At 37.3% G+C, this 16,228-nt stretch overlaps 1 long non-coding RNA gene across 1 annotated transcript; it reads right to left on the bottom strand.

Moving 5' to 3' along the window:
- Nucleotides 1-731: 731 nt before the first annotated feature.
- LOC306660856 lies at nucleotides 732-15,689 on the bottom strand. Its single transcript, XR_013763765.1, has 3 exons — nucleotides 15,082-15,689; nucleotides 13,416-13,505; nucleotides 732-3,461 (listed from the first exon to the last, which is right to left on the bottom strand). It is a non-coding gene; the product is annotated as an uncharacterized lncRNA (long non-coding RNA).
- Between the last annotated feature and the right edge of the window lie 539 nt (nucleotides 15,690-16,228).

The raw sequence follows: 16,228 nt of genomic DNA, 5'->3' as shown, positions 1-16,228 counted from the left end.
TTTACAATAATCAAATTGAGAAATGAATATTTGAGTGCTTACTACCTGTCAAGCACTTTTTCTGGCATTGGAAAGAACATGTTACTTACTCATTTATTGCTGGTAATAATTGGTACTACCTAATAAAAGTTAAAATTGCCTTGGGTTTGATCCCCAGCACTAAAAATCAAAAGTTAAAATCATATAAGCTGACAAGTAATTGAATTTCTAGGAATTCATATTCAGATGCATCCATACATTTATAAAATGGCATGTGCAAGATTATTCACACAGCAACATTTGTAACAGCTGAACACTAGTGCTATTGATAATCAGTAAGTTAAACAGACTAATGCAATTTTTTATGAGAATACAAAAAAGAATTCAGATGCTCCTTCTGTACTGACTGGAAACTTTGCCAATATATAATATAAACTGATAAAAAGAAGGACGCAGATGAGTCTCTCTAGCATGTTATGATTAGTGATTTATATTTGAAAAGTTGCAAAAGTTTTATATATATATATATATATATATATATATATATATATATATATGAAGAGCAAATAAAAGAAATAAAAGAAACTGGAGACAGGGGTTGTCTTCTGGAAGAAAATTGGATGTATCTTTAAATGGCTCACATTTGACTCATAGGATTTTTAACATTAATCCCAGGACAGGACAGTCAAATGGCTAAGATCACATATCTTATTATATATTATAAAGAGTTATTTTTCTGGGCTGGAGGTGTAGCTCAGTGCCAGGATCCTCCCCAAACATGCACAAGGCCCTGGGATCAATCTCAGAACAGAAAAAAAAAAAAAAAAAAAGCAAACACACAAAGAAAAACTTTTTTTTTCAAAAAAGTTATTTTTCTTTGAAAAGTAGTACAGGTTTTATTTCTATTCATGTCTTTTTAATATATTTTTACATTTGGGAAATCCCAATTTACTTTCTGGTTTTCCACCCAATTGGAAGCTTATCCAGGTTTTGAATAGATTCCAGGTCCTTTCCCTCTTGGACAGAATCCAAGTGAACTGTAAAAGAAATAACTCCCTGCTTTGCATGTGGAACCTTTTGATTGCTGAGAGCAATATTTTAAAACCAGGGTAAATATATGTCTTCTTAAATGTTAAAATGTGATGAGAAATAGGTTCCCTGACAGAAAACAAGATTGCAAATAAGAAAAGTGAGAGAAAGAAAAGAAATACAAAAGAAGTCAAAAAAGAACAAGAAAAATTGGAGATGAAATTGGCTGGGGCCTGAAGTAGGAGGATTATGTGAGGGCATTAAGGAACTAAAAATCCATTAAAATCTAGTTTTATAATATTGTCACAGAGAAAGGGAGATTTGCCATTGCAGGGGTTTGGCTCAGTTGCACTTTGTTCTGAATTGCAGGACATTTATCTTAAAATGGGGTATGCAACCAGTGCAAATTTATATGTTGGATGCACAATGAAAAGTTAGAATTGGTATTTCTATTTATGGATGTTTTATTATCTACATATTTTTCATTTTGGTGCTAGGGATTGAACTCAGGGCCTTGCACATGCTAGGCAAGTGCTGTACCACTGAGCTACAACCCAAGTGAACACATTCTTTCAGTAGTTCATATTCAAGACATACCTGTGTGCGCGCGCGCACACACACACACACACGCACATTGAACTTCTGGATGCTCAAGCTTGTCTTACTGATGGGGATACACAAACAAAAAGGGCTTAGAGACCCCTGACCCATAGCCCCAGGGTAAGAACTAGAGAAGACACAGGATGTTCACAATTCCTGGAATAAAGGTGAAGGAGGATTACGTTAGTATAAGACACTAGGCATTTTGGAAAGCCAGAAACCAATCCTAAACCAAGTAGAATTTTATGTTTTTTTAAATCACAACTTAGTAAACTATCTATATGTATGCCCTAAAAAGTTAACAGTAGTTTTTTCCTACCATAAGCAACTGGATATCATCCTGGTGGTGACTTGGGATTTAAGAGCTACAGAGAAAAGATCAAAATATAGGAGCTATAATTGAAATTTTAGCCCCAAAGGAAAACTATCTCCAATTCCTGAGGACTGCAAAAGAAAGAAGAACCAGGGAAAATTCTAAGGGTTCCCTGCATTTTATCATTCATTCAATCAAAAATATTTTTGAGGCACCTCTACTTTCTCCAAGATGGAATAACTGATACTAGACTTCTCTTCCCACTGTAAACAACTGGAAAAGTAAACAAAAAAATATGAAACAACTATTTTTAGATATTGGATAATAAGTTTTTCAGAACTTTGACCAGTGAGAGAAGAGAATAAAATGAGGTTCCAGATTCCAGTACACAGTGTAGGCAAAAGGAATCCCACCAGAGAAAAGTAATTGTCACAAGATAGAGAGAAAGACAGCATTCAGGGAGGTGGAGGAAATGTTCTCATTGGTAGAGGCAGCTGGGAAATGGTAATGTATAAAAATGTGTAAATCATTTTCTTCATTTAACAAATGACAGCATAATTTACAAACAAATTCATACATGTACGAATGGTGTATGTATTGTAATAATAATGTCATTATTATGCATATGAATTCTGAAATGCTTTCTGGAAAGGGGGATAAAAGCAGGGTGTATACTCTCCTTTCATGTGTTTGTTTTACGTATGAATGTCACTCATTATATGTGTTGTGAAAAAGATGTTCAAAAAAGATGATTTTTAATTTTAAGCAGCAGAAATGTCTTTGATAAGGTCATGAGGACCTATCTTCTGCTTTGCACATCCAAGAAAGTGTGTGCCAGTCAGACTCAGACTATTGAGTCTGAACAATATTAACAACAGGAATAGCACAATTGTCATACCATTCTCCATATAACAGTAGCTTTACAAGGTACTTGTTATACAAAGTGGAACTTGATCTTCATGACAATTTTTGAGGTGCATTAGAATGACTATTCATATTTTGCAATGAAGAAATGAGGTTCCTAAAGGTCAAGTGACTTGCTGTTGATTATGGAGGAGGATTTGATCCCAAATTGAATCCCAAGATCATAGTCCTACCCATTACACCAGACAGCCTTTCAAACCACAATCAGATGGCTGCTTGATGAACCTGGAATCAGAATAGCAAAACTAATCAAATGGAACTGGGATGTCAGTCAAGATTCAGGAAAGAAACAACCCCCATATTTAAGGAGGAAGGGGTTTAATAAGAAACAGGATTTTTGGAAGAGCTGAAGGAGCAGGAGTCGGAAGGCTACCACAGAACGACTGTGTTCTACTAATGGGGGAACCATAGCTGCTTCTACTACTTCTACAACTTCCTCTCAACACCCATGAAGATGGACACCAGATGCAAGAAAACTGAATTACCTTTTTACCTCTTGACATGTTGCCATGAGTTGCTTGCCAGGTGAAACCATCAGAAAGATGCCTCTACCTCACATCTGCCTCACATCATGCCCATGAGCATGCCTCGAAGAACACAACTCACATTTTGAATTCTACCTGCAAGGAAAGTGGAGAAACATCTTTCCAGTCCCTACAGCACAGTAAGTCATATAGAAGGAGGAATAAATGTCAACCTAACATCACTAGCGCAAATGGCACACTTGGAGAGTCTAACATATTTATCTCTCTGTAACCAGCCTCAGTACCAGAGCCACCAGACTGTAGGCTCTTGCTAAATTATATGCTCAACAAGGACAAGAATCATTTGTCTTCTAGTCAGTTGAATTCCCAGAGCCAAATATAGGTCCAATATATAATAAATATACCTTGAATGAAAAACTACTTTAAAAAGCTTGTGCACAATTGGTAAGAAGGTCTCATTTGCTATAAATAAGATCTGGATTTATGTTCAGGTATTGGTAAGTGTTAACCTGAGAACCAGATAAAAATAAATTTCTTTCAAGAGTTTTTGCAAAACTTAAATAAAATCTTGCATATAAAACACTTTTTGCAGTGCCCAGCATTCATTAATGTTTGTTGTTATTATTGGTATTAACATCATTGTTGTTCCTGTCCCTTTCATCTAACTCAAGGATCACCCTGCCATTTATCACCATAGATGTATTCCAAATTCAAAGACTTGGATGGTGGCTGGGTGTGGGCATTGCCAAGTTTCTCCTTTACAGATCTTTCATTCTGTGCATTCAAGCCTGCCCATCTCCTTGTCTAGGTAGTATCATTAACCCAGTTTTACAGTCATATTTTAGATCTTCTCATATCCCAAGTTTCATAAGATCATTTTCTGCTGCCTTAGAAGCCAATTAGTCACTTCAAATACCAAAACATTATATATCAGGAAAATGTGGCCTATGGTAAGCCTGAGCATTTTCTTAATAAATTAACCATTAGGCTTTTGTTCCTGTATGTGTATAATTTCCTTATTCATTTTTCTGTTGGATTATTAACTTTCTTCTCATTAGTTACTAAGTACTATTTACATATTTCAGACATATTTAGTAAGTTGCTTTTTGTTTGCAGAAGTTCTAAATATCTCCATCTATGGCCTCGCTCTTTCTTTAATCTTGGAGAAAATTTTCCTACCTCAGTATAAAATACATATACTTTTGTTTCCTGGTTTTATTAACACCTTATAACCACAGGTTTTTTTTCTTTTTAATTAATGTGTAATAATTATACATATTTGTAGGGTATACTCTGAAATTTCAATACATGTATGCAAAATGTAATGATCAAATCAGGGTAATTAGTATTTCCATCTCTTTATTTTTTTCTGTTTTGAGTCTTCAAACTGTTCTTTTCTGGCTCTTCTCTAGTTATTTTGAACTATAACCACCACGTGGAAGGTTAGAACTTATCCTCTTTCTAACTGTGCTCTGGTCCCTGTCCTCCAGCCCTTCCCTTTCCTCCTCCTCCCTACCCTGCCTAGCCTCTGGTAATCACCATTCTGCTCTCTTCAAGATCAACTATTTTAGCTTCTGTATATGAGAAAGAACTTATGCTATTTGTCTTTCTCTGTCTGGCTCATTTTGCTTAATACAGTGTCCTCCAGTTTCATCCATTTTGCTGCAAATGATAGGACTTCATTCTTTTATACCTGAACAATGTTCCATTGTATATGTATACTACATTTTCTTAATCCACTCATCTGCTGACGGACACCATAGTTGACTTCATCTTGGTTATTGTGAATAGTGCTGCAAGGAACGTGGAAATGCTGTTGTCTTTTTAATATGCTGCTTTCATTCCCTTTGGTTATATAACCAGAAGTGGAAAAGTAATATCAATTTTTAATTTTTTGAGGAAAGTCTATGCAGTTCTCTGTATTGTCTTAACTAATTTGCATTTCCACTAGCAATAGATAGGTGTTCTTTATTCTGTACATCCTAGCCAGCATTTGTTACTTTTTGCTTTTTGATAATAGCCATTCTGACTTCAGTGAGATGATATCTCATTGTGGTTTTGAGTTTTGATTCGTATTTTCCTGATGGCAAGTGATGGCTAGGCATTTTTTCCATATAATTTGACCTTTTTTTTTTTTTTTGACATTTCCTCTATTGTTATGTCAATGGAGTCTGTTGTTGAGGTAATCTATGTTGTTTGGTATGGTTTGTTCCATTCATTTCTCATATTGTTTGTGTGTCCACCCATGTATCTGGATGGATCAGAAGAAGTCGAGTTTCTAACTTATGAGTTTATAGGGTCCCCATAAGTTGTAAACACCTCAGAATTTGGGGACAGAGACCAATGATACACAAAAATCTATGCCAAAAATATATAGCAATAGATTAGGTACTTATTTCCTATTTTGACATCTACAGTGTTACTTGGCATAATATGCAGAAATAGAAATATCAGCAATTTCCATCAGTAAAAAAGTAAGTAATCATAAATTATGTCTGGCACAAAGTCAAACAATAGGTGTTGTCTATGACTTCTCCCATATTAATTACTGTTCTGTCCATTGGTGGTAGTGGAAGACATTATATATATCTTGTATATCAAGATATATCTTCTGTATTATATAGCAAGTAGCATTAAGAGATTTTTTTCTTATGCTGCTTTATTTTTTTTAATTAAAAATCATAAATTTACATAGGACAATGTTGTTTGATTCATTCTGTTATTTTTTTTCCTTCCCCCCACCCCTCCAACCCCTCTTTTCCCTCTATACAGTCCTTCCTCCATTCTTACCACCCTCCTTATCCCTAACCCTAAACCTAACCCTAACCCGAACACTAACTCCTCCTTTACCTATTCATCAACTGAAGGGCATCTAGGTTGGTTCCATAATCTGGCTTTGGTGAATTGAGCAGCTGTGAACATTGATGTGGCTGTATCTCTGTAGTATGCTGATTTTAAGTCCTTTGGGTATAGGCCAAGGAGTGGGATAGCTGGGTCAAATGGTGGTGCCATTCCAAGCTTTCTGAGGAATCTCCATACTGCTTTCCAGAGTGGTTGCACTAATTTGCAACCCCACCAGCAATGAAACTGTACCTTTTCCCCCACATCCTGGCCAACACCTATTGTTACTTGTGTTCTTGATAATCGCCATTCTAATTGGGGTGAGATGGAATCTTAGGGTAGTTTTGATTTGCATTTCTCTTATTACTAGAAATGTCGAACATTTTTTCACATATCTGTTGATTGCTTGTACATGTTCTGTGAAGTGTCTGTTCATTTCCTTAGCCCATTTGTTCATTGGGTTATTTGTATTCTTGGTGTAGAGTTTTTTGAGTTCTTTATAGATTCTGGAAATTAGCACTCTATCTGAAGTATGAGTCCCAAAGATATTCTCCCACTCTGTAGGCTCTCTCTTCACATTACTGATAGTTTCCTTTGCTGAGAGAAAGCTTTTTAGTTTGATTCTATCCCAGTTGTTGATTCTTGCTTTTATTTCCTGTGCTATGGGAGTCCTGTTAAGGAAGTCTGATCCTAAGCCAACAAGGTGAAAATTTGGACCTACTTTTTCTTCTAAAAGATCCAGGGTCTCTGGTCTGATTTCAAGGTCCTTAATCCATTTGAGTTGAGTTCTGTGCAGGGTGAGAGATAGGGGTTTAATTTCATTCTGTTGCATATGGATTTCCAGTTTTCCCAGCACCATTTGTTGAAGAGGCTATCTTTTCTCCATTGCATATTTTTGGCACCTTTGTCTAGTATGAGAAAATCGTATTTATTTGGGTTTGTGTCCATGTCCTCTATTCTGTACCATTGATCTACCTGTCTATTTTGGTACCAATACCATGCCGTTTTTGTTACTATTGCTTTGTAATAGAGTTGAAGATCTGGTATTGTGATACCCCCTGCTTCACTCTTTCTACTGAGGATTGCTTTAGCTATTCTGGCTTTCTTATTCTTCCAGATGAATTTCATAATTGCTTGCTCTATTTCTGTAAGGTACATCATTGGGATTTTAATTGGAATTGCATTGAATCTGTAGAGCACTTTTGGTAGTATGGCCATTTTGACAATATTAATTCTGCCTATCCAAGAACATGGGAGATCTTTCCATCATCTAAGGTTTTCTTGAATTTCTTTCTTTAGTGTTCTGTAGTTCTCATTGTAGAGGTCTTTCGCCTCTTTTGTGAGATTGATTCCCAAGTATTTTATTTTTTTTCGAGCTATTGTGAATGGGGTAGTTTTCCTAATTTCTCTTTCTGAAGATTCATCACTTATGTATCAAAATGCATTGGATTTATGAGCATTGATCTTGTAACCTGCTACTTTACTGAATTCACTTATGAGTTCTAAGAGTTTTCTGGTGGAATTTCCAGGTTCCTCTAAATATATAATCATGTCATCAGCAAACAGGGATGGTTTGAGTTCCTCTTTTCCAATTCGTATCCCTTTAATTTCTTTGGTTGGTCTAATTGCTCTGGCTAGAGTTTCAAGAACGATGTTGAATAGAAGTGATGAAAGAGGGCATCCCTGACTTGTTCCAGTTTTTAGGGGGAATGCTTTCAGTTTTTCACCATTTAGAATGATATTGGCCATGGGCTTAGTGTAGATGGCCTTTATAATGTTAAGGAATGTTCCCACTACCCCGATTTTTTCTAGTGTTTTGAGCATGAAGGGATGCTGTATTTTATCAAATGCTTTTTCTGCATCTATTGAAATAATCATGTGGTTCTTAACTTTTAGTCTGTTGATATGGTGAATGACATTTATTGATTTCCGGATGTTGAACCAACCTTGCATCCTTGGGTTAAAACTCACTTGATCGTGGTGCACTATCTTTTTAATATATTTTTGTATGCGATTTGCTAAAATTTTGTTGAGAATTTTTGTGTCGATGTTCATTAAGGATATTGGTCTGAAATTTTCTTTCCTCAATGTGTCTCTGTCTGGTTTAGGTATCAGGGTGATATTGGCTTCAGAGAATGAGTTTGGGAGGGTTCCTGCCTCTTCTATTTTGTGGAATACTTTGAGAAGTATTGGAATGAGCTCTTCTTTAAAGGTTTTGTAGAACTCAGCTGAGAACCCATCTGGTCCTGGACTTTTGTTTGTTGGTAGACTTTTGATGACCTCTTCTATTTCATTGCTTGAAATTGATTTATTTAAGTTGTGTATATCCTCCTGGTTCAGTTTAGGCAATTCATATGTCTCTAGAAACTTGTTGATGTCTTCGAGGTTTTCTGTTTTGTTGGAGTATAGATTTTCAAAAAAGCTTCTAATTATGCTTTGTATTTCACTCGTGTCTGTTGTGATATTTCCTTGTTCATTCCGAATTTTAGTAATTTGAGTTTTCTCCCTCTTTCTCCTTATTAGTGTGTCTAAGGGTTTATCAATTTTGTTTATTTTTTCAAAGAACCAACTCTTTATTTTGTTAATTTTTCTGATTGTTTCTTTTGTTTCAATTTCGTTGATTTCGGCTCTGATTTTAACTATTTCCTGTCTTCTACTACTTTTGGTGTTGGTCTGCTCTTCTTTTTCTAGGGCTTTGAGCTGTAGTGTTAAGTCGTTTATTTGTTGATTTTTACTTCTTTTGTTGAATGCGCCCCATGAAATAAATCTTCGTCTAAGTAGTGCTTTCATAGTGTCCCAGAGGTTTTGATATGATGTGTCTTTGTTCTCGTTTACTTCTAAGAAATTTTTCATTTCCCTCCTGATGTCTTCTGTTATCCATTCATCATATAATAGCATATTATTTAATCTCCAGGTATTGGAGAAGTTTCTGTTTTTTATTCTGTCATTTATTTCTAATTTCAATCCATTATAATCTGATAGAGTACAAGGTAGTATCTCTATCTTCTTGTATTTGCTAACAGTAGCTTTGTGGCATAAAACGTAGTCTATTTTAGAGAAGGATCCATGTGCTGCTGAGAAGAAAGTGTATTTGTTCTTTGTTGGATGGTATATTCTATATAAGTCGGTTAAGTCTAAATTGTTGATTGTGTTATTGAGATCTATGGTTTCTTTATTCAATTTTTGTTTGGACGATCTATCCAGTGGTGAGAGAGGTGTGTTAAAATCGCCTAGTATTATTATGTTGTGGTCTATTTGATTTCTGGAATTGAGAAGGATTTGTTTGACGTACATGATTGAGCCAATGTTCAGGGCATAGATATTTATGATTGTTATGTCTTGCTGATTTATGCTTCCCTTAAGCAGTATGTAATGTCCTCCTTTATCCCTTCTGATTAGTTTTGGCTTGAAGTCCACATTATCTGAAATGAGGATGGATACTCCAGTTTTTTTACTGTGTCCGTGTGCATGGTATGTTTTTTCCCATCCTTTCACCTTTAGTCTATGGGTATCTCTTTCTATGAGATGAGTCTCTTGCAGGCAGCATATTGTTGGATTTTTCTTTTTAATCCAATCTGCCAGTCTATGTCTTTTGATTGATGAGTTCAGGCCATTAACTTCTTGGTTATTATTGTGATATGATTTGTATTCCCAGTCATTTGACTCATTTTTGTTTTTTTGACATGATTTGGTTTCTCCTTTATTTGGCTATTCCTCCCGTTGCTGATTTGCATCGTTGTTTTTCATCTCTTCCTCATGGAATATTTTGCCGAGAATGTTCTGTAATGCCAGCTTTCTTTTTATAAATTCCTTTAGCTTTTGTTTATCATGGAAGGATCTTATTTCATCATCAAATCTGAAACTAAGTTTTGCTGGGTATAAGATTCTTGGTTGGCATCCGTTTTCTTTCAGGGCTTGGTAAGTGTTGTTCCAGGCCCTTCTAGATTTTAGGGTCTGGATTGAAAAATCTGCTGATATTCTTATTGGTTTCCCCCTTAATGTAATTTGATTCTTTTCTCTCGCGACCTTTAAAATTCTGTCTTTATTTTGTATGTTAGGTATTTTCATAATAATGTGCCTTGGTGTGGGTCTGTTGTAATTTTGTATATTTGGAGTCCTATAAGCCTCTTGTACTTGGTTTTCCACTTCATTCTTCAGATTTGGGAAATTTTCTGATATTATTTCATTGAATATATTGTTCCTTCCTTTGGTTTGTTTCTCTAAGCCTTCCTCAATCTCAATAATTCTTAAATTTGGCCTTTTCATGATATCCCATAATTCTTGTTGATTCTGTTCATGATTTTTTACCATCTTTTCTGTCAACTTACCATCTTTTGGTCAACTTTGTTTTCAAGATTAAATATTTTGTCTTCAGTATCTGAGGTTCTGTCTTCCAGGTGTTCTATCCTATTGGTTATGCTTTCTATGGAGTTTTTAACTTGGTTTATTGTTTCCTTCATTGTTTTTTTTTTTTTTCAGTATCTCTAACTCTTTATTGAAATGATCTCATGCTTCTCATATTTGCTCTTTTAACTGTTGATTAGCGCGATCATTTAATGCCTGCATTTGCTCTTTCATCTCCTCCTTCAATGCCTGCATTTGCTCTTTCATCTCTTCGTTTGCTTCACTGATTGTTTTTATTATGTACATTCTGAACTCCCTTTCTGACATTTCTTCTGCTGTGCTGTCATTGGGTTTTATTGATATAGTATCTAGGTTTGTTTGGAACATTTTATTCCCTTGTTTTCTCATATTGGTCAGATGTCAGTGGGACTCTGATATTGCAGATTTCCTCTATTGGCTTATAGTGTCCCTGTAGATTTCCAGTGTATCTCCTCCCAGCCTTCAGCAGCCTGAAGTCTTGGAGTAACTTGATAATGTAGTGCTTTCGAAGAACGCTGCCCCTAGCCTGCTACTGGTTCCAGGGCTTGGAGCTGGCTCTGTGTGGAAAGGCTCTCACTGCGGGGCCTGCTCTGAGAAGCTGGCCGTGTGGGAGGAGCTCACCGCTGGAGAGCTGCCTGGAGAAGACTCTAGCTGCCCTGCCCTACTCTAATAAGCTGCCCAAATCCGGGCCTGCTGCCCAGGCCAAGCTTCACCAGGTGGGGGAGACTCACCCTGTGGTTCTATTTTAGTCTGAGTCTCTCAATGCCTCCCCTTCTTGAATCCTGGGTTCTGGAGTGACTGGAGATGCAGTCACCCTCTAGTCCGCCAACTTGGATCGCCCCCGTGGAAAATGCCTGTTGCTGGAGGGGGCAGGGACACCTGGAGAGGTCTCTGGCTGCCCTGCCCTAGTCCCAGAGGCTGCTTGCAGGTCGTAGGTCTCCGCTGGCTTGGCGACTTGTGGCTGGCTCTGTGTAGAAAGGCTCTCACTGGGCAGTCTGCTCCGAGAAGATAGCCTAGAAAGGCGCTTCCCGCCAGAGGGAGCCGGGCTGCTTGGGGAAGACCCTGGCTGCCCTGTCCTGGTCTCTGAAGCAACCTGCAGGTGGGCCGGAGCTCGCCGCGCTCTGGCTCAGGGACTTGGAGCTGGTTCTGTGCAGAAAGGCCTAATTTGCCAATCTTTAATTGGATTATTGTGTTGTTGTTGTCATTGTGATTTTTTAGGTCATTTGTTTTTGTTTTGGTGGTGGGAATCTAATTCAGGGCTCTGGTGCATGCTACCATGGAGCTACACCCTTGTTGCCTATGCTGTTGGGGTCATCTGCAAACAAAGCATTGCCTGTGGCAATATCCTGAAGTGTTTCTCCTATGTTTTCTTCGAATAGTTTCAAAATTAAGGTCATTACTCTATTTGGAGTAATTTTTGTATAGGGTAATGTGATGGGCTGACAGATCTGATTCCATGAGAATGTTATAGGCCAGACTCTAAGGGAAATGACTAAACAGACTCCATTTTGCTCTGAGACTCCATGTTATGTAGTAAATAAGCTTCTCCCATGGAAACACCCCGCCTCAGTGCCCATCAACAGTTGTTTAGTGTGACATGTTTAGCAATACAAAATGACAATTCTTATATAATGAAAATTGCTCTCTTTTGATTCCTATTGCTCCTAAACAATGTACCATGTAAACAGTGATTGTGTGGATGTTAGTAACTATTCTTTAATTTGTACCTAGGTAAGGGTCATTTTGACCCACTTCCCCCTCTGTGGATCATCTCATGATGTTAGTTTGTAATTTTGAATCATAGCAACAGACACTTATGATTGATGTGATTTTTTTGATATAAGAACCCCTACAACCCTATGGTCAGGGCTGTTCTCCCAATAGCCATTTTTTGGGGCATTGTGTGAGACAGTCAGCCAGCTGGCTTAATAAAGACTCTCAAATTTGGACTTCTCAGTGGTGATTTGTCTGTTCTTAAATTGTGCCCCATAACAGGTAAGAGATGTGGGGGTCAAGTTTCATTCTCCTACATATGGATACCCAGTTTTACCTGCACCATTTATTGAGGAGGCTGTCCTCTTCCAGTGTTTGTTTTTGGTGCCTTTGTTGAATGTCAGTTGTCTATAGATACATGGACGTATTTCTGGGATCTCTATCCTGTTCTTTGGTCTTTGTGTGAGTTTTTATGCCAATACCATCCTATCTCGGTTACTACAGCCCTGTAGAATGTCTTGAGATCTGCTACTGTGATGCCTCCAATGTTGTATAACAATACAATTAAATTGTAATGGCTAGTAATTATACCACAATTTATTTGATCAGTACTCTATTTTTGGATATGTAAGTTTTTTCCAACAGCTTGCTAATAAAATAATAAACTTATATGCATCCTAGTGCCAGTTATGTCTCACATTTCATATGATGAAGCCCAAAATAAACATTTCATTGTTCTTTTTCATATTGTCATTCTAGGATTGTCTTACTAATTTCAATGCCCCAGCTCAATATGTCCATTCATCCCTCCATTTTGTCTTTCTTTTGGTACTGGGGATTGAACCCAGAGGCAATTAATCACTGAACCACATCCCCACCCTTTTTAAAAAAATATTTTATTTATAGTCAGGGTCTCACCAAGTTGCTTAAGGCCTTGCTAAGTTGCTGAAGCTGGCCTTGAACTTGTGATCTTCCTGCCTCTACCTCTGGAGCCACTGGGATTACAGGCAAGCACCACTGCACCAGACTCCATTTTGACTATTTAAAACTCATTTACTAAAGAGAATCCATTTGTATCTGAGAAAGCTCCACAAAATATATCAAAAACCCTTAACTAAAACAATATTTTAAGCAGGGCATGATGGCACTTGCCTATAGTCCCAGCTACTCAGGAGGTTGAGGCAGGGGGATTCCAGGCCTGAGAATTCAAGATCAGCCATGGTAGCATAGTGAAACCCCTTCAAAAAAAAGAATCTTGAACTTATTTTTCCAGGGTAGAAATTTTAAGTTAACATATTATCAAAACTGGACAATAAAAGTGGTCATATTAAGAATTAGGCTGAGGACAGGGGGCACAGCTCATTGATAAAGTGCTTGCTTAGCATATGTAAGATACGGGGTGCCATCTCTGACTGCAAAAAAAAAAAAAAAAAAAATAGAGGCTGAGACCAGAGGCATACAACCAGCACTTACCACTCATCAGAAGCTTACATTTAACCTATTCACAGGAAGCTTTCTCAAATACATAGTATGAAACACTATTAGCATTCCCTAGGGAAGTATCTCACTTGGTAATACATACTATGTATTTGCTCACAATCTGACAACAAAAAAGCATACCTGATCTGCACTCCCCTACTTCTTTCTTAACCTGTCCTTAGAGTTATGTGAGACCCATATTGGGGAGAGGGGAGTAGGTATCTAAGATTTCCTTTGGGTTTAGGAAAAACTGCTATGTGCATACAGAAGAGTCATTTTCATTTTATTTCTGTTATGAGACCCCTTCCAGTTTGGTCTCCCACCTATGGGCAGCTTTGAATGGGATCAATGATAACCTGAACTACTTGGATCTGAGCAGTGCTGTTTCGGTCTTGATTGAATATTTCTGCAAATATAATATATGTTTCATTGGTTAATTGTCACTTTTGAAAACTTCGTTTTTAAAAACTTGCCATAAAACACTGACTCTAAAGCCAAGTGGGGATGACTTAAAATGGCTTCTACTACTTAAGCAAACTTCAATAGAGGAGGAAATAGATAGGTACAGTTTTAATTTCCTTGCTAATATAGTGGCTTAGATAATGAAGGTAAAATTAAGAAATAATGTGACTATTGACTCATGCAATAGAGAGCAGGCATTTCCTAATTTTAGAGCTGGATAAGATTTTAGAGTTAACCTAATCCAGGCCATTTATTTTTTTAAATGAGGACACCAAGGCCCTGAGTCTTAAGTGACTTATCTAAGAATGTATGGCTAGTCAAAGTTGAGCTGAGACAAACACTTACATACTGCTAATGGAAATGCAAATCAGTTTAGCCATTACAGAGTATGACTCCTACTTCAGTGGTCTTTGGATAACTCAGAACTATAATTTTGTGTTGTGAGAATGAAGGAAGTCATGTTTGGCTTTTCTGCTTGGGGCAAGTAAATACAAAGCATTCGATTCCATTATGGTGTTACAGAATGGCAGTTAAAGATATCTCCATACTCACTTCTTATTAGATAATTGGCCATTCAGTATTTACAACAGAAAAACAAAGTCTGTATTGAAGCCAGCACACACAAAAAGACAAAAATAAATTTAACCAAAATAGAAATGCTCTACAAAACAGAGTGATTGCTTATTGTTTTACTTCTCCAATGGAGATATAAATTTACTTGGCCTCAATCAGACAATGCTGAGTGATAGGCTTGCTTGAACATTTATCAGAGACCAAAAAATTACTATAGTAACTTGAGGCAGGAAAATTCCAAAATTATCTTGATTGAAGACATTATCCTTTTTAACTAAGCTTTTCAAAATGCAACCACACCTGGTCTTTCCAAGATCCTGTCTCTAAGAAGGAAGCCTGCTTTTCCACCACACTGGCGAACAGATGAGCTGCTTCCACTGCTTGCCAATTACTCCTGAATCACGTTCCTGACCAAAAAGCCTGTAAAACAAAATGCTACTGGTCATCACAGAGTTCAGAACAAAACCCAAACATGCTGGGGACAGGGCAGTGTGAGGAGAAAAATTCAGTAAAGCAATTGTGAAGAGAAACACAGTTGTACATTGAAAGAGGAAGAATAATTTGAGTTCTGTGGCTCAGAGCCCTTGACCTTCGCTTGTCAAGCAGCACCCTCTTGAAGGTGTGTCCTTCTCTCGCGCCCAATAAATATTTCTCTACCACAGCCTCATCCTCAACGTGTTCCTGACTCATTACTTTGGCGTTATTCACTCACTCTGCTCTAAAAATTAGGGGAGGGAAAGACTCCTGATCAGAAAGAGGTTAATGAAGAACTGGACTGCTCAGAGAAATACAGCCACATAGAACAATTCCACCCCGCTGAGAGCAGGGATCTTTCTTTGGTTCATGAACATGTCCTAAGCCATTAAAACAGCACCTGACTCATCAAATATTTTTAATAACTATTTGTTGCCAGGCACGATGGACACATGCCTGTACTTCTAGTTGCTTGGGACTCTAAGGCAGGAAGATGGCAAGTTCGAGGCCAGCCTTAACAATTTAAGGAGACCCTGTCACAAAATAAAAAATAGGAAGGACTGTGTCGCTCAGCAGTAAAGCACCCCTAGATTCAATCCCCAATACCAATAAATAAATTCTTGTAAAATTAATAAACTTCCACATCTTTAATTCACCAAAATGGTTGGAAACTACTTCTCCATCATGATAGATTTCCTCCCCCATTCTAGGATTTTACTGAAATTTGATCATGTTGCCCCAGGAAGTAATGTCTTTAATTTTCAATGTGTTCTGGTCATTCTAGCTGTTTTAGTCAGGTTTTTGTTGTTGTTTGTTTGTTTGTTTTACTGCTGTGACTAAAAGACCTAACAAGAACAATTGGAGAGGAGGAAAAGTTTTGGGGGCTCACAGTTTCAGAGGTCTCAATCCAGAGTGCAGGCTCCATTTCTCCTGGTTTGAGGTGAGGCAGAACATCATGGCAGATAAGTGAGAA

Source organism: Sciurus vulgaris, assembly GCF_902686455.1.
Source record: "Sciurus vulgaris genome assembly, chromosome: 5".
In the NCBI taxonomy this organism is placed as follows: Eukaryota; Metazoa; Chordata; class Mammalia; order Rodentia; family Sciuridae; genus Sciurus; species Sciurus vulgaris.
This window is presented reverse-complemented; position numbering and strand designations above follow the sequence as displayed.